The 17,909-nt window shown below is 45.5% G+C and overlaps 1 protein-coding gene and 1 long non-coding RNA gene across 10 annotated transcripts in view; one reads left to right on the forward strand and one right to left on the reverse strand.

Moving 5' to 3' along the window:
• Positions 1-17,909, forward strand: part of Ten-m (teneurin transmembrane protein Ten-m) — a 481,599-nt gene that overhangs the window by 98,179 nt on the left and 365,511 nt on the right. The gene's annotated exons all lie outside the window — the stretch shown is intronic.
• The window catches only part of LOC139109381 (uncharacterized), a 148,820-nt gene that overhangs the window by 16,659 nt on the left and 114,252 nt on the right, over positions 1-17,909 (reverse strand). The window contains exons 9-10 of the long non-coding RNA XR_011546826.1: positions 11,188-11,304; positions 11,024-11,067 (exon numbers count right to left, since the gene is read on the reverse strand). This is a non-coding gene — a long non-coding RNA (uncharacterized lncRNA). The remainder of the gene's footprint in view (positions 1-11,023; positions 11,068-11,187; positions 11,305-17,909) is intronic.

Below are 17,909 nucleotides of genomic sequence, written 5' to 3' on the forward strand. Positions count from 1 at the left end.
GAACGTTGAGATCCGACGTTAGATTTTGCCAGGACATAGAATATTAGGCAGCACGGTAGACGTAAAGAGAAACGTGCAGGAATTCAGTCTAGAAACTCTCCCTGCCGCCTTGCTCGAGCCCTCTCGCGCAATCTTGCTAGCTGCAGATAAGACTAATTATCATTATATCCATAGAGAATAGCTCGCGCAGCGTCACCCGAGCACCCTAATCTAACCTTTAATAATATCGTCGACAGTCAACAAGCCGCAGCAGTACCAGGCACTCCGAGTCGATCATAATTAACAAAGCACAACACGGACTTGGCACGAAACACGATAAGAAAAAAAAAAAAAAAAAAAAAAAAAAATAATAATTAAAATTATCTACAGGTATCTCGCTTAAGACTCATCTAATATCGCGGCACCCTAAGCAACTTTAAGTACCCATGGTCTAACTTTTATAGAATTCCCACCGGTACATATTCGCGGGTAACAACTGTAATTTAACGAAGAGCGAAGTTTGAAAATTGACTCCGTGTCGTAACTCGTGTAACTTCTATTTACGACGCAGCGCTGTGGCCGCGCTTATGCATGCGGTAGACTCCGGCTTTAAGGATGAAATCGTGCGCGGGCGGAACGTGACCCACTGCCGGCGTTGTAAAAGACACGGGGCTCGTTTGAACGTATCGGTATCCCCGGCAGAAAACGACGGGCCTCTGCTTACTAATGGCGAGTGGCGCGAAACTTTGGACGGGCGTTATGAAAATTTACGGATTTTAAATGCCCGCGAACGGGCGGCGGCATTACAAGTTTTTACCCGCGCGAAACTTCGTCCTCCTTATCTCCCTTTATGGTCGAGTGCCGTCCCAGAAAATGGGGTAACGCGAGTATCTCGAAGCGGAAACATCGATCTCTCCGGAGGGTCGTAAAGGAAGGCGCGGGTAAAGACGAAAGAGAAAGGGAAAAAAAAAAGAAAAAAAAAGAAAAAACGAAACGAGAAAAAAAAGGGGAAATGGACGAAGAAAGGAAATAATCCCGGAAATTGAAGTGGACAGTCTATCTACGAATAATATTTCCATTCCCCGATAAAGGGAATCTCCGTTAGTAGGCCAGTAGGATATCGATGCTCTGTATATTGCGAGACAAAGAGGACGATCATTTCGTATTTTTCTATCATCGAGCTTGCAGGTAATTTATAGGTGGATCGAACTTGGAAATCTCAGAAAGAAAAAGATAAAAGTGCTATTGTACACGTCGCTAGCAATTTTCGCGAGTATTAAAGAAATATTAACAACGGAGCTGCTTCACGGTCTGCGCGTTCCAGATTTAAACGCGACGTATCGGTACACCGTATTAGCTCTATTAAATTGGCCCGCGTGTTTCATTTTCTTACGCGGTAAAGTGACTCTTGAACGTCGCTCTCGGACTTTGACCGTCTGGAAGATGAGCGTGAGGCGATTTCGTTCGCGCACGGCCGGGAAATGAATCGAAGTGCACTTTGAAATCGGCGATTTCTCGAACCCGCCGGCTTAATTTATTTAGCCTCGCGTCGCTTTGTTGCCCGGACACCTCTCCTGGCGTCCAGACTGCTAACGGCACGCCGGTGACAAGGCGAGGCGGCGTCGGCAAAGTTGGTAACTTTATGCTCCGCTTGTTTAGATTGAACGGGAAAGCGGTCCCTCCGGTTCTCGCCGATGTTGGTAATTTGGCACCGACTTCGGTGCCAAGCCAGCCGGTACCGTTGACGGTTTAACCGTAATCACCGGGCGCAACGACTTTCCCGAACTCCCAATCCCAAGATTGTCCGTGTCGCCAAAGGCGTCCGTGGCTCGCTCTCGCATAGCGCCGTCGAATCGATCTCGTGATCGAGTAGGAAAGACGAGTTCCACCCGTGCCAGCTGCTACATTTGTCGGCCACTTAACCCCATTGCTCCGTCCCTAAGTCACTGGCTGGCGAACGTGTTATTACCCGTCGCAACGCATGCACCGCTCATCGGTTACGCGATGTTCTTCAAAACGCTCTCCCGAACCCGACGCGGCGATTAAGCGCCCTGAATGTGGCGCGAGGTGTTCCCACTTTGTAACGCTCTAATGCTAGATAATTGAGACGATAAGTGGAACGATAAACATCTCGAGCGCGCGTAACCAGGCCCCGTCGTTACGATCAATCTTCCTTCGCTCGTTACGTTCACGCGCATTATATGACGCATGAAAACACTTCGGTGACGCTGATTTGCTTTTTTTATTTAGAACGATGTCACATTACGTTGTTTCGTAAGGCGCCCGCTTATCAACGAGCAAACTGTCGCGACTCGCGACGCGAGCCAAGGAAAGACAAATAGCTGTTTAGGCGAAACGGCCCGGTAATTATGCATATTATGGCGTTATACGCCCTCGAGTTCCGTCTCAACGCGCGGCGCTTACATCCCGGCTTCGTGGTTTTCGGCTCGTGTAATTCATCGAGCAGTTAGAATCACACGCGCCGATGCGGGGATCCCGACTTGTAGGTATATACTCCGCCGGATATATATTGTCGGCAAAAGCGATTAGCGAGGCGCGACTGTTTGAGATGTAGGCGCTCAAATACGGGCTTATTGATTCGCGACTAGACACTCGCTACGAAATTGTCGATGTGCGCGCTCGCTTTTTAGCGTGGACGGGAAACGTCAAGGCACGTCGAAAGCGTTATCGCAGATGAGGAAAACAATGTAAGATAAATTCATGACGAAAGAAATCGACCCGGCATTATTTGCGGTCCGTTTACGAGAACGTATACGTTCAGACGTTTAAATAATCGATTCTAAAACGTAAAATGCGCTAAAAACGGTCAAAAAAAAAAAAAAAAAAAAAAAAATTATTCGCGCCTCTACTTTTTCGCCGTCCGACGTTACCCAGGTGCGGAAATTCCGTTGATCGCGAGATGCAAGGGACAAAGCGACGTCGAGTTCTGAAATTCATTAGAGGACGGCCGCATCGAACTCTTAACACACATATAGCCGGCATTTAACCAGTCATTCACTCCACCGCGGCGCTTTCTATCCTCTAATAACTTCCCGATAGTCGAAATGTCGAGTTCTAGCGGACGACTAGACTCTGTATACGCTTCCAATAACCGCAGGACAGTTGCCAACTGGCGCACATGTCGTTTTCCAGGATGCTGCCGCCCGTTCGTGAATTTACAGGCTCGTCGTTCGGAGCGAGATATGGGCCAGCTCAATTTTTCAAGCTCTTTAAATGCAGAATGCCGTATCGCGTATATATATATAAAAGAAAAAAAAAGAAAATAAAAAATATATATGTATATATATTACGCATAAAAGCGTGATTTTAAATATTCTCTCGATCGTTTCAAAAATTTCTAGTATTTATTATATCTTTATCGTACGTAAAATAAATTCTTGTGTAAAACAACATAAAAACATTTATTAAAGAACAAAAACTATCGTAGACTTTAGGTAGTTGCAATTTAAGCCGAACCCGAGGAAGCACGCCCTTACCCTCGATGCCATTTGGCGTATACGTCGAAAATTTCGTGCCCAACCTTGCGTGGGCCGGTATAATTAGCCGCGAATCCCGTTCGCGTCGGGAGAATGCGAGAGCTCTCTCGGAATACCGAGGAAACGCTCGGTTCGCGAGACAACTGGTGGATTCGAACCACGCGGTAACCTTCAGACGACAGCGACGACGGGAAGGTGGAAGTCTCACAACGGGGTTTCGTAAGATGAGCTATGACGCTACACGGCGAAGTTACCGGCTTAGCGTCAGCGTTTGACAAATTGTGCGCCTCCACTTCGTGCCATTGGACGACGGCAATCTCCATTCTCTCTGTATCCGCGGCAATGACGTACGCCTTTGTCCCGGCTGACGCGCTATTTTGTTGAATGGCCATCTTTTCGGGCGCGCGACGCGGTCTACGGGCATATTAAACAACAAAAGCGTTCCTGGAAGACAGTCGGCGTGATTCATAATTAATTACGAACGGTATAAACACGTCACAGTGAATCGCGCGAGCTGAACGTCTCGCGCGCTCTTGATTAATCGTCACCTGAAGGATCGGTTTAATCTGAACAAGGAGAGATTTATACGGCCATTGCCGGCGCTCGGTCGACCCTCTTATACAAATTTTACTCTCGAACAATGCTGCGCTTTGGTCCCCGGGCGCGACTTTGGGAATGTATTGCTTTATATTTCGCCGCGTGACACAATATTATAGAAAGTCTTTTGCGGATCTTCTCGAGCGTGACTATTCAAAGTTTCTCATCGGGAGGGCTGGGAGGAGGGTGAAAGAGGGACGAGAGGGTGAGAGCTGAAGGGAGTGCTGTCATTGCGATTCGATCGTGCCCTTCGTGGCATCTAGCACGCGCCTTTCATCGCGACCATCAACGGCGGGTCTTCATCTCCCTGCGTCATTTCCCTCAACCCGATGACTACGTGTCACTCCGGATCCTCCCTGCGATCGCACGCCGCCCGGCTCGCCGCGTGAGACGCATTTCGCAGAACGCATGTAAGATTAATCGTGACGTGCGAAACAGTCCGCTACCCAGAGTCTGCGAACACGTGTTGCCCATTCCCGCGTCTCCACTTGGGTGGTTTCGCGACCGTCGGAACGCTCAATTAACATCAGGATATCGCGATGTTCTTCACGGCGAGAGACGCCTCGATAACGACGTGTCTGTGAGCAAACTCCTGCTCGGTACATAATCGCGCATTACAAACAGAATTAATTAAAAAAAAAAAAAATCTCTCTAAAGTATTTATTTAAAAAGAAAAAAAAAAAATTAAAAAATATTTCCAATACAAATTACACCGTGAAATAAATATTTCATCTTTTACCGCGATATTATTTTCCTTATTGCCAACTCTCGGAAAGCAACTCGAAGTTACGCTATCAGAATTATTGCTTATGATCGGCAGTAAAAGTCTCGTACAGCTTGCGAGTAGTCGCAACGTATTTCGCGCCAGTTTTATACCCCAAGTTTTTCCAAGACGCGAGACTCTCTTCGAGGAGATACGGCGGTATACGCATTATTCCACGAGGCCAGACCTTGAGAGTCTCGAAACGGCGGGTATATCGCCGTTTCAACGCACTCATGGGAATTGGCAACGCGCGCGCAGAAGAGGACGAGCGGTTTCCGGTACCCGCTCGCGACGGCGGTGGCCGAGCTGAAATATTAAACGGGAGGGTGCGGAACGCATCCCGTGTTACGTGCCACTGTCTACGTATCCGCGCGCATCCGCTATTTTGTTGGGCCACCGTGCACGTGCATATTAACCGATTTCGGTGGCGTCGGCTAGTATATCCGGAACGACGCTGCGGGATCGTCACTGCGCGCACGTCTGATAAATATTATAATTAGCCGATACCGGCGGCGATATAATTCGTTTATACGTTAATTCTTGCTGGCCGAGCATCGCGGACTCCCCTGACGATACCGTCGCTGGCAACGCACGATGTCAGTTACGCGCTAACGCTGAATCGCCTCGTCGTTTAAAAATTCACGGCGGGTCAATAAGGTCGCGTAAATGTATACCGGAAGCCGCGGCCAAATAAAACCGTTACTTCGCCGAGCGGCGAGAATATTTTAATCGATGCCTTTTTCTCTCGCTTTCACCAAGACGCGGAATGACGTGAATAAATTTAGCGTGACAAACCGGGATCCCGTGAGTGACGATTTTATTTTATCTCCGTCGTCAGGCTCTCGGGCGGCGTTTCCGCTTTCGGACGTGTCCGGCGTAACAGCGTTACACAACCGTTGCATTTGATTTTATTGTTCTCAGGTGGGAATTGCGCGCGGCCTAATAAAACGGTCTGGTCGCCGGCGACGACTCCGCGAGCCCAATGCGCGAATAAATATTACAATCGTCCAAGTTGTAACGACGCATTAATTCATTTACATAGCGGCGGCCTCTCGCAGCCAGACGACGCCGGGACCTCCCTTGGCACCGCGATACCCGTGGCGAACCTTGTTAACCCACAGTTTCCCGTGTGACGGTGGCGCGCCGCTGCCATTACACGTACCCAGCATTACGAGCAATCGTCCGACCGATCGAATCGAATGACTCCCGACTCCCAATGTGTATTCCGCGCGCGGCATGTCAGCTCAATTTTGCCCGGAAATACGTGTCGCTGCTCTGCTAGTAAGCGTCCCGCGCGAAATCCCGACGAGGGTGGCGGGCGGGCAGAGGAGGAGAGAGAGAGAGAGAGGGCCGGGGGTACGTGCCGCGGGTTAATTAATAAATGGGGATTCGATTTGGCGGGAATAATTCAGGAATTAACATCGCAGCACGATCGGCCTATCACTATTCGGTTCGCCTGCAACGCGCGCCGTTTTGGCCAGCAAGGCGATGTACGCGCGATAAAGCGCGCGCGGACGTGTCAATATTGGCAGAGAGCCGCGAACGTTAATAATTGCTAAACAGTAAGTTCTTCGTTACTCCATTTGAGTATTACTCGGCGTGTCCGTGTATAATAAAAATGCACATTTGCAGTAACTCCTTCGGTGAATAATAATCCGACTTACGCTACTTTTATTCGTGTGATTTTATCGCGGAATATATTTAAAAAAAAAAAAAAAACCAAAAAAAAAACAAAAAAAATTAGAAGATTCTTTTTTTTATTTAAGCCAAGAATATGGAAGTCAAATGGAGATATTTAAAAACGTAGGATTAGTGTCTAAGAACGATATGTGTAATTGCATCGTTTCTTTTTAATTAGTTATAGTAACAAGCGCGGGCAACGGCGCTTTTTAGCAGATAGCTTTCATTCGCAAGAAAGATAAAGAGAGGAAGGGAATTGCCAGCTGTCCATTATATCTTCTTGGTCTACACTTGTATCGCGTGTACCGCCCGTGGTTGCGTATGCTTTGCGGTAACACCAGCACGTGGCTCGTCCGAGCCAGAAACCCACTCTCGTGCCTGCGGTTTCCTTTGTTTTCTCTGTTTTGTTTCGTATCACTCCATTATACCGCATGGAGAATCCGAAAAGAGAGTGGTACCCGCGCGAGCTCGTACTTACAGGGCGCCCATATGGATAGAAAGTGAAAGATAAACTCGAACCACGTCTTCTTCGAAGCGTTCTTTGGCCGTTTAAAAGTGAAACCGTATTATGATTGATAACAATCGCTCCCTTCGTCAATCTCGCTCTCCGCAATATTATATTTATATTTCAAATGGCGGTGTTGTTAATTTTTTTTTATTTGAATTAGAATATATCTCGTAAATCGGTATACTATAATCAACGTGAAATGTCGCGATGTAACTTGACTCGAGAAGTAATCCAATTTCATTGATTGACATTGTCTTTAAACACAACAAAAAATAAATAAATAAATAAATAACTAAATCAATAAATAAATAAAATGAAAAAGAATATGCCAAAAAGATTAATGGTTCTTTTATTTTTAGCAAAAATGTAATTTTGCTGAGTTTGGTATTTTTAGTATAGACGGAAAAGGAGATTTTAAAGGAATCGCAATTCAACGTTAATTTTGTGGTACATACGTGGTCATTGCATTCTGTGAACAAATACATGCGCCAGTGCAAGTGTTGAATTTAGTTAAGCTCGATATGGTTATTGTTTGCTCCGGCTTTCCATGAGATTGGTTGCCGAAAAAAACTAACAGGAGAATGATTTTATTTTGATGTTGTTTGTAGCAAAAATAGATTACGGTTATTTCTAAATATATTTCAGTTACATCCGAAATACATGATATGACATCAATCAACACAATTTTGTAATCTACGATATCTCTTGATAATTGAAAAATTCATTCCTATTGTAGAATATTTTGGAAAATATACACGCGCATTTCCGTATTAACGGATCCGAAACCCGAAATTGCAAACGGAAAACTCAATATGTAGAATATTTTAATACGTCAGGAATAATTCAATTATTGAATATACACACGCGTCACAAAATCGTAACGGGAGTGGGAGAAAAAAAAATTTTTTTTTAAGCCAATCGTATCATCTTTTGTAGGGATGACAAATTGTGAAAAAAGTTCCAGTATCTACATATTTATCGATTTACTTGCCAGCGAGTTTATGAAAGAGCAACGATGCATAGGCAATACCGCGAATTGAGCCAATCGCGGTGATGCACGTCGCTTGCCATTTTCGACGATATTTTCGGGTATCGCATACAAAGCGAGTAACGTTCGGCGCGATAAATACGCCCGGGAGTTTCGCTACCGCCGTGACGTGATCGCGAAACTTTGCGGCGCAGATGGTTGAGATTGTTCGGCGTTGAAAATTGTCTGTAATTTTATGGCTGTCAGAGGAAAAACGCGTGAGCCGGCGAATATAACAAATTATAGCGAGAGCGCAAATTAAACTGGGACAGGCGGGTATAACTGGCGGCGGAACTTCGCCCGCTCGTCACATACTGCGAAATAAACTTTCGAGTGCGGGGGATCGATTCGTTGGTTAAATATAACTCGTTAATACGACTCGGTGCACCTATAGCGCGCGGCACATGCTCGCGTGTATCGACGAAGACGCGGCAGGTCTAATGGGAGGGTAAAAAGGGTATGCTACTCCACGGGTTGAGCCACATTCAGACTGACGCGGTAATGCGCACGAATCCATTTAGCGACCGCAACGTCTCCATCCAAGAGAGCAAGCAGAAGAGACGCGAAGGAGAGAACTAGAGAAATAGGCGTACGCAAACCGGAGGTAACGAGAGCGAGAGCAAGAGAAAGAGAGAGAGAGAAAGATAGGAGAGAAGAGTCGAGGGGAGAAGCAGGAAAATCTCTCGTTCCTAGGAAGAAATCCTCTTGGTGCTCGAGATGCACGTCTTCCGTCATTAATGACTAAGAATGCCGTAGCAGGCGAAGCACTAAGGACGCGGCGTCTTTCGGAGGAAATATTTTCCTGCCTACATTCATTTGGAAAAGAAAAATTGCAACTATTCTTTCCTTCCTTTATCCGGCTTAATACATTCAAAATATATTTCTGTAATAATAAAAGATGTTTGAATTTAATTGCTTTATTTCAGTCGTCGCGTTCTTTTTTTTTTTTTTTTTTTTTCTATGTTCAAGAAACGAGAAACGTCGTATTTACCGTCGAAGACAATTTTCAATTCGGGCTTAAGATTTTCGTGCGATATTGCTGCAGCAGAATGTGTTGGAAACGGAGGGGAAAGAAAAAAAACCTCGTTAAATTCCTCATTCACTGTCCTCGGGAAAATATTATCTTCCGAAATCTCGTTCTGTAGACGTAGCGCCGGACGCCCTGCTGTGCTTTCGAAAGAACCCTCGCTCGCGGAGGCGCGACAACGAAAAAACGAGGGGGGGAGGGCGTGTCAGAAAGACAGAAATTGCGCGAATTATGCGAATTAAGTGAGCTCGCTGAGTAGTGACAAAGCTGCGTAATGAAGATACCGAGGAAGGCGTGTCGCGAGAACCGTGACGGGGGAGAGAAGCTGCGAGGCGCACAGCGGCAGGGGGTGTGGAGTAGGTGAAGGATATAAGACGAAATGAAGTCTGCAGGGTGGACGCCGAGGGAGAGAGGGTGCCGGTAAAATTCTTGGAGTCATGGGCGACGAAAGAAAGAGAAGACAAGGGAGAAGAGGCGAAGAAGAAGAAGAAGAAGAAGAAGAAGCGCCGGGGATGGTGGCGCGGAAAGTGAAAGAAGGAGCGGAAGATGGAGTGCCGAGGACGGTTGTGCACCGTCGCGACCGAGGGTGTAAGTGGCCCGCGGAACCCCGGATGGAAAGGGAAACAGAAGAGGAGTTGATGCTGCTGGCTGCTGCTGTTGCTGCCATCGTCGCGAAGAGCGTTGCGTGTATCGCGTGCATGTAGAAATAGCCGACGGTGCACCACATGCTGCCTGCACCAGCGATGGAAATGTAAAACTGCGACAAGTCTTGGAATAAAGTAGCTGAATAAAATACAACTAAAATCCCCTGTCGTTCCCTCGCCTACGCGGCAACTACGTGGAACCCGGCCGGTGGCACGGGGGATAAGTTGAGACGAGATGCGACGCAATGCCGCGACTATCACGCGCGCTACCACGACGTGCCTTTCCGTCAAATGGAGGCGAGGAAAAATCTCTCGCGGGAGTAGACACGTGCAAACGGGAGACAGCAGTCACGGGTCATTGACCATTCGTTCGCACCGCGCTGGTCGTCGATTTCTCGATCCCGTTGGTTTACCGGAGGTTAATTGGCACGTTTTATCGAGCAAGATCGTAGTGCATTGCGTAACTCTAATATATTTAAAACGCTATTATTCGACAGAAAATCCTGCAATTTTTGCCACTCCCTGTTACTGGAAACAACGCACGTAGCGCGTTGTATTCAGAAATAAACTTTATTTCCTGCTTGAGCATACAAATGTGCTATTGGTTTACGAAAACGTTTGCCCCGAAAGTTGGCGTTATTTCTGACTCGGAAATGACGGAAAGGGTCCGCGTGACATGAAAGATCGCCCGCGCCGTTTCTCTCTACCCTGCAGATACATATGCTGGTACGCGCGGTACCTTGGGTGACCGGATGCATTATCTGGCTGTTCGGACAACGTGTAAGTGTAATTAACACACCACCGTTCATAACGAGGACAATGTACGCAGTCACACTAATGAGAGCAAATTAGCTCGTTTGTGCCAGTTTAGTTTCACCTCCTTGCTCCGCCGCTTTGCCGGCCGCGCGACGGGCTGTTCTCTGTGCGGTCAAGAATGCAAATTTGGCCGTTTCGTGCGCGCCCGTCTACGCCAAACACGAATTTCTGTCGAGTTCCCGTTGACGAATTCAGTGCTGCAGACGGCTTGCGGCGTACAGTTTCAAAATTCATGGCTGGCGTGACAAGATGTCTTTGACGTTATCCGCATTCATGCACTTCCTAATGAATCGCGAACTAATACGCGATTGTCCTGACGCTAGTCGAGCGAAATATGCCGATTGAATTTGCCTGTAGTAACGATTCTACTGTAACTATAACGTAGTCGGAGGAAATTTATTAGTACTAGAAGAAATTATACGCGTGCTATTTTATATAAAAGTCCCTAATTACAATCTACGAAAAATAAAAATTATTCGACTTACTAATTTGCATGAACCTCAGCGGAGTTCTATGGTTCTGCCGGTAACTGTAACATAAAATGGAAAACATTAATGTAGACATGCCAGTATAATAGTTAAAAAAATTAAAAAAAAAAAAAAAGTTTTTTTTTCAATAAAGATTTTATTTTAAAAAAATTTATGCTCACCTAAAAGTTGCTCCGCTGATGCAGGATGCCCGTCCCGGGCCTCCTCCTCCTCTCAGTACTCCAACGGGGACGTCAGTCTGGTGCTCCTTTGACGAAAATCTTCCTCTGATATTTCACCTGAAACAAAAAAATTATATTTTATTAGTAAAAATCTAATCTACGACTTGACAATCGACGTTGACTCTCATATATAGAATAATTTAATTTAGTTTTATTATTAGAAAAAGAACTTATATATTTTTTATATGCTAAACGTACATAAATGTTATCGATGTAAACACCATTTCTTAAAAATTGGAATTTAATTTTAATTATCAATTACGACGAATTAATTAAATTTTACGACGGCTAGAATTACGGTTTTACGACGCCAATCGTTCCGCAATCTACTTTGCGGTCTATAGTTTCCTTAAAGCGCGTAGAAATGAAGTCGAAAAGCGGGTCGAATCGATTTTAAATAGAACCCTTTGCGCGAATGGACGTTTCGACGAATATTACGAGCTTGGTATTTTCTGGATTTGCATAGGATCGGGAGCCATAGCAGCTTCTCAAATACGTATCTACAGATATATTCCTCTGCTCTGACCGATTTGTTATTCTAGGCCGAATGTTCTTTGCAATCCGAATAAGATGTACCAAACGGACGTATCGGGAGAAACGGTACGCCGATTATAATCTCCGGTAAAACATTTTATTCGTTCTCCAGTTTTCATCTATACATATTTGTGCCCATCACTTTTCCGAGTTATTCATCAGAAATATCATTGTTTTATAACACACATCTGTACGCGACACAGCCGCAGAGATTTTTAATTCGCGATATGTAAATCAAGTTCGTTATTGCGGCCGCACGCTGATTTTACATCCCGCGATTAGTCTATTCCAGTTTTCGTTAAAATAAGATCACGGCGCCGAGGAAATCTCTCGCAATAAATCACTAGTAAACTCAAAGAACAGTGCAATATCTTAGATGTCGATTCCTTTGCCAGTTGATTTTAGTTCCCTATCGACATTCTTGAAAAGTCAAATCCACATCGCGCGGAGAGACTTGCCAAAGGAAGTTCATAGTGGAAACGGAAACAAAAGCGTAGAACAAAGAGGAATAAATATTCAGGATATCCGCAAACAAGGAAGGTTTACGATTTTATGTATAAAAATTGTAGAGTTACCTCGATCGCCATGTTACAAACGCTCTCACATTTCTTTTCTGCAAAACGCCCGAGGGAGATAGAGAGGCGCGGAAGTGTGTTATAGAGCACAAAGAAGAAGGATTTTGGGGGAAAATGTGCAGGCAACCAGTAGTGCATTCGACATTCTTAAAAAAAAAAAAAAAAAAAAATGAAAAATAAACCGGAGTTCTGCAATGTTAACGGTTTTAACTGCCTTTATTGTCATGTTCTTACGTCGCGTAATTTTGTGTACCTTTCCGAAGGCAAATAAAATTATCGCGATAAATTTTCATCGCGACGCGGAAAAATTTTTTCGCTTCCGCATTCATATCCCGCAAATTGATTTATTGCTGCAAGTCCTTAATTTCCTTTGTTGTCACGATGCATGTATAAAGTATGCGAAAATACATACACTTTGCCTCACTTTACCTGCACTCTCTCCGGTCCCCTCTTTTATTTTCTACACCGTTCGTTTCTCTCCCTTTTGTCCTATCTGTAGTGCTGCAAAAAGGGTCGCCGCGTCGCGACGTTAAAGTGCATTTCACCTGGGAGGAGCTTAACAGTAATGGCTTGCATCGTTTCGTCGAAACAAGCATCGATCGTCCGGCAAGTGGTTGGCATCCGAAAACGTGGTCTATATCTATGATTATCGAAGGAACTATCACGGACATTTCTATGTAAATTGCTGAGTAAGGAAAAAAAAAAAGAAAAAAGAAAAAAAAAATCGAGAATTCGACAAGTATTAATTTAAATTTTTATAAAATCTAACCTTCTTTTAAACTTAAGTTAAAGAAAGATATGAGAACGAAACACGTATCGATCTCTCAAATCGGTGTTTATTCTTGGCCGAGTTTCCTAAAGAGTCCGTGCTCCTCGGCACACAATTATATGCTTTTCTTATGTTTGTTCCGATCCAATTTTCCGCCCTTGGTGTCCCAGCCAGCGTTCAGTCGGTGTGCGCGAAACAGGCAGTCGAGGTATTTTCCTCGAAAACTCGAAGGGATACTTGATGCCTGCGTAACGACGTGGTCCGTGGAAGAGGATACCTTCCTTCGCAGGAGGCCTGTAGATTCTCACTCAGGCGGTCAAACCACAGTGTCGGGTTACGGTACTTGTCGAGACGGAGAGATAACGAAAAATAGGTGGCGAGGTAAGGACAGGAACGTTGTTCCTCCTTCAAATTATCACTGCTTGCATAAATTAACGAATAAATATCGCAATGGCTCTTTTTCCATTGTGAGCGCCCCTTTATGAATATAAAGACGTTAAGCGGGACTGTTTTCTACCTTTCTCTTCTTACAACCGCGCAGCATGAATGGCTCATTTCCCGGTAGCCTCGACTCGCAAAGCGTGAAACAAGTTGAACGAGCGTACTCGATAATCGAGTCGGTTGTTCACGCGGTTGCCTCATCGCCTAGGCGCGCTAATTGCACTCATTATCGACGTTACCGGAATACGGAAGACTGCTCCGCGGCGGAACGTTTTCGAGCGTCTTTTTTTTTTGTAAGCGGGGGAAATGAACGGTGAAATCAATTGTATCGACGAATAGATTGAATGCCGCGCATAAAAATATAACAGATGTACGCAGTTTTATACGGAGTGAAAATATTTGATGAATATAGTATCGAATGTGGGTGTGCGCGATAAATCGATTGATTGAATGAAACATTTTATATCAAAAGACGCGTTAAATATTTTACCTGACTTGAAATATTCCTGAATTTTATTCTCAGTTCTCGATAAATAATTTTAGCGAAATTAACTTTGTACGTGTACTAATTAAATTTCTGGATAAATTTTGACATTTTTTTGTGTCAATGATTTCACCATTTTATTAAAAGTGATGTTACTTGTAACAAACGTTTTTTTTTTTTAAAAAAAAAAGGCTGTTGTGCCGTCCTGAACCCTAATTGAAGTTTAGTCGGCGCTCTCTAGCATTCGGTTTTATTTAGAAGCAAATTCAGCGACTCGGAATGTTCAGAAATGTCTCGAATCCCAATCGAAGTATTCTACGAGAGTAGAGAGAAAGTAGATACGGGACGTTCTGCCAACAAAAAAAGAAAAGGTATCTATTTACGAGTCCCGTCGTGTGTTCTGTTCATTTCGACGTTGGCGTGATCAAGAAAACCAGAGTTTTAATTTTCCGCCTCAGCGACTGGCTGGCCGGAGAATCAATGAGAATTAGAGAGTAGAGTAGCGGTCCCGGCTTACCCTCGAAACGAAAAGAAATACGTTGTTAGAACGATGGATTGCGCCACGTAAAGGGCGTTGTCTCTGCTAAACGTTCGCTTATATAAATATGTAAATGCATACGTGAATCGCATTAATTTTTATTGATAGTCAACATGAGACGGAATTCGGAATAAAGTAGATAAGTAAAGCGCGGCGATTCGAGAAAGCAAAATTTTATTCGAATTACCAGAATAGAGACGTGCGGTCTGTAACAGAACGTCACGCTAGATTCCGCCAATATTTTTAGCTTAATAGTTCCCAAAGTCGTTCGTCAAAGTATACACTCGCGGCAATTTTCTTTGGAAAGGTTGCGCCGCACCTTGGGGCCAGTAACTCGGGAGATCTTCCAGCGCAAGCGAGAAATTTAATCGCGACTCGTTCGTACGATTAAATGTCACCGGTGCCATACACGTGAGACCGAGACGGGGGCGACAGAGACAACGGTGTCCCGGGAAATGAAAGGGTGCAAGACGGAGTCGCGGGGCGCGTCGCACGAGGGATGAAACAAGAAAGAGAGAGAGAGAAAGAGAGAGAGAAAGTAAGAGAGAGAAAGAGAGAGATAGACTAAGCGGGCGAAGGAGCGGCGGAGAGAAAGTCGAGGACGAAGGGTAGATCAGCAGGGCCCCAGATTTCCCCAGTGATTGTCTCGCAAAGTCTCGCAGAGTCTCGTCAGACCATTCATCGGCGACGTGCCGAGACTTCGAGTCTAGAAGGTTGCAACCCTCCGCTAAACCGTCGCCAGTCCTTTTTCAACCCCGACGAAAGAAGAGGCAAGAGCTGAATCGCTTGACGTCAAACCGCGTGTGTTTTATCCTGCGCGACTCTATCTCCTTCTCTATACCTGTCTCTCGAAACCCCCCCGGCCGCTCCCACGCTCCCCTCCTCGTTCACCCTTTGATGATGAAATTGCCGAATTGGCTGATAACCCTGATTGAAAAAAAGACTCCCCGCACAAAATCGAATTTCCAGTTACGAGCACCCCCGACGCGGCGGGGACACCGCGACACTGACTGCTTTGATCGTCATGTATATGTAGAAACAGGTTAACGTTGAACGTGATTTTTTTTTTGTTTCTTTTTTATTCTGTCGCAAGGAGATTTAAAATACCAGTTTTGGATAGAAAATTGAGATAAAACGAAACCGCCGGTGGTAATTAAAATAATCGATAATTGTTTAATTATAATTGTTATATTTTAACGCGTCTAATGTTAGTAATAAAAAAAAATTACGCCCTTGATACCCGTGTTATGCAATAGCACCGTATTATTATAAATTTTTCAAGGATATATTACGGCATTATCAATATAAATTATGTTCTTCTCGTCAGATCCAAGCCCGCATTTCCCTTTCGTCCTTCATTTAAGCGCCATGACGTTTCAGAAATGGTAGCTCTTGGCGGATCAGATCAGGCATTTGCCTTTGATTAACGAAGCCCTCGGTCGGCCAAAGAAACGATTTACATTTTGGCGAAACGCGGCGAAATTTGGGAAACTGGTCAGCAGCCGGCACGGCCGGCGCGTATTAATTAGAGACTCGCCCTTAAAGTACCGGGCGAGGCACGGCCTTAAAGTACGGCAGACGGTGGTCTGGCGAATTCAGTGCTCGGATTTCACGTAGTCAGACGCGGGTTTAGTGCGCCGTGGGGGTAATTATTCAAGCGGCATCCCTCGTGGCGGGAGAGTCACGCGAGGGTACCGGCGGACGGGAGGGTGTGAGCGAGCTGGCCTGAGGGGGTGCGAGACGACGGGCGGGGTGGGTTTCTGAGCGCGTCATCCATCACTCCGTAACGTACGCATGTACCCGCGAGTGCCCTGAAATAATTGAGCGAGAGCGGCGGAATCGTTTCTCCTTGGTAACGCTAGAGACGGAGAATTTTGTTCGTTTCTCAAGCGCCATGGCGCCCCGCGGAAAAGCGAGCGAACGGAAAAACGAAGGCCCTCTCCCCCCCCTCTCCGCGATATCTCCACTTTGAAAATGTTAATGCGTTTATTCGCCCCAACTATTGCGGCATTCGGAAGCGCGTAACTCTTTGACGGTGATGTATGAATGGATGTAATACTCTCGCGAATTTATAATGCACATAACGCAAGCTCGCACGCAACGCCTGCCCCGTATTTTTGGGAATACGACTCTCCCGTTTCTTCGCGGTCGATGATTAATTCAGTTGAGGATAACAGTTACCATATTATATGCAAATTATATTACGGTAGCATTAATGTTTCCGAAAGAGATTTTAGTTGCAGCGACAAGAATCGCGGATGTAAAATTCTAAGTAAAGAGGGGAACGTCGCGACCAGAAAAGCTCGATGCTTCGGCTTCTCCGGTCACGCTTTCCCTGGCACGACTTTGATTATTCCAGAGTCGTGCGATTAGTATTCTGTAAAAAGGAAGGAAAAGAAAAAAAAAAAAATAGAGGAAGAAGTAAAGAAAGGGGTTAAGATAAAAAGAGGGGACGGAGAGACGAAAGCGCGAGAGATTGAACGTGATAGCACCGTGGAAAGAAGCGAAAAAGCAGACGCCGGAGCCGTTTACGTTTCAGTTCGGCATGCCGGACCATCGCGCGAGCACGGTCCGTTTTATAAAGCTGCCTACGAAATTAAGAAGCTGTAAATTTGCGATCCTGAATTAGTATTCCGCCAGACGCTTCCTCGTGCCGTCTGGAAATCGCTGCGAAGTGGAAGGCGCCAGCGAAACGATATCGAGTCGGAGGGCGAATACAAAGGGAAAGCATTTGTGTCGGGAAGGCAAGTAAAGAAAAGACGGGGAGGGGGAGGGGAGGGGAGGAGGTACTGCCTTGCGAAACGACCGAAATGGTAAGCGTAATCCTCTTTTTGGGCTCTTTCCCGCCGACTTCTCTTTCCCGCTCTCATTCTTCTTCCACGTGCGATACGTGCTTATTTTCGGGGGGCAAGATCTGCGAGTTTGCGACGCGTAAAAAACGAGCCGCCCCCTTGAAAGGGATAATCTCGTCGAGAAAAATATCAGCGATCATTCCCGCGGCCAATGACACGGCACGGCACTCCATTGCTCAGCCGCGGCAATATACTCCGCCGCGATATATGTCGCCACTTATTTCGAGATCTAAACAAGCAACGGAGCGATATAACGTTAATGACACCAGAGATAAGCGATAAGATATGGCGAGCGATAAGCGTGCACGATAAAGCTGCCACGTTGCGTAAGATAAATTTAAAATTTATTAAACAAACGAGTTAATAAGGATCGCTTTTTCCGCGGCGGGCAAGCGCGTTGAAAACGGTTCCTGAGTTTTAATCGTCGATACTTAAAATTAAGAGAATCCTCTCCCCGAAGGGCTGAGGC

The sequence above is a fragment of the Cardiocondyla obscurior genome, linkage group LG17 (assembly GCF_019399895.1).
Source record: "Cardiocondyla obscurior isolate alpha-2009 linkage group LG17, Cobs3.1, whole genome shotgun sequence".
Lineage (NCBI taxonomy): Eukaryota > Metazoa > Arthropoda > Insecta > Hymenoptera > Formicidae > Cardiocondyla > Cardiocondyla obscurior.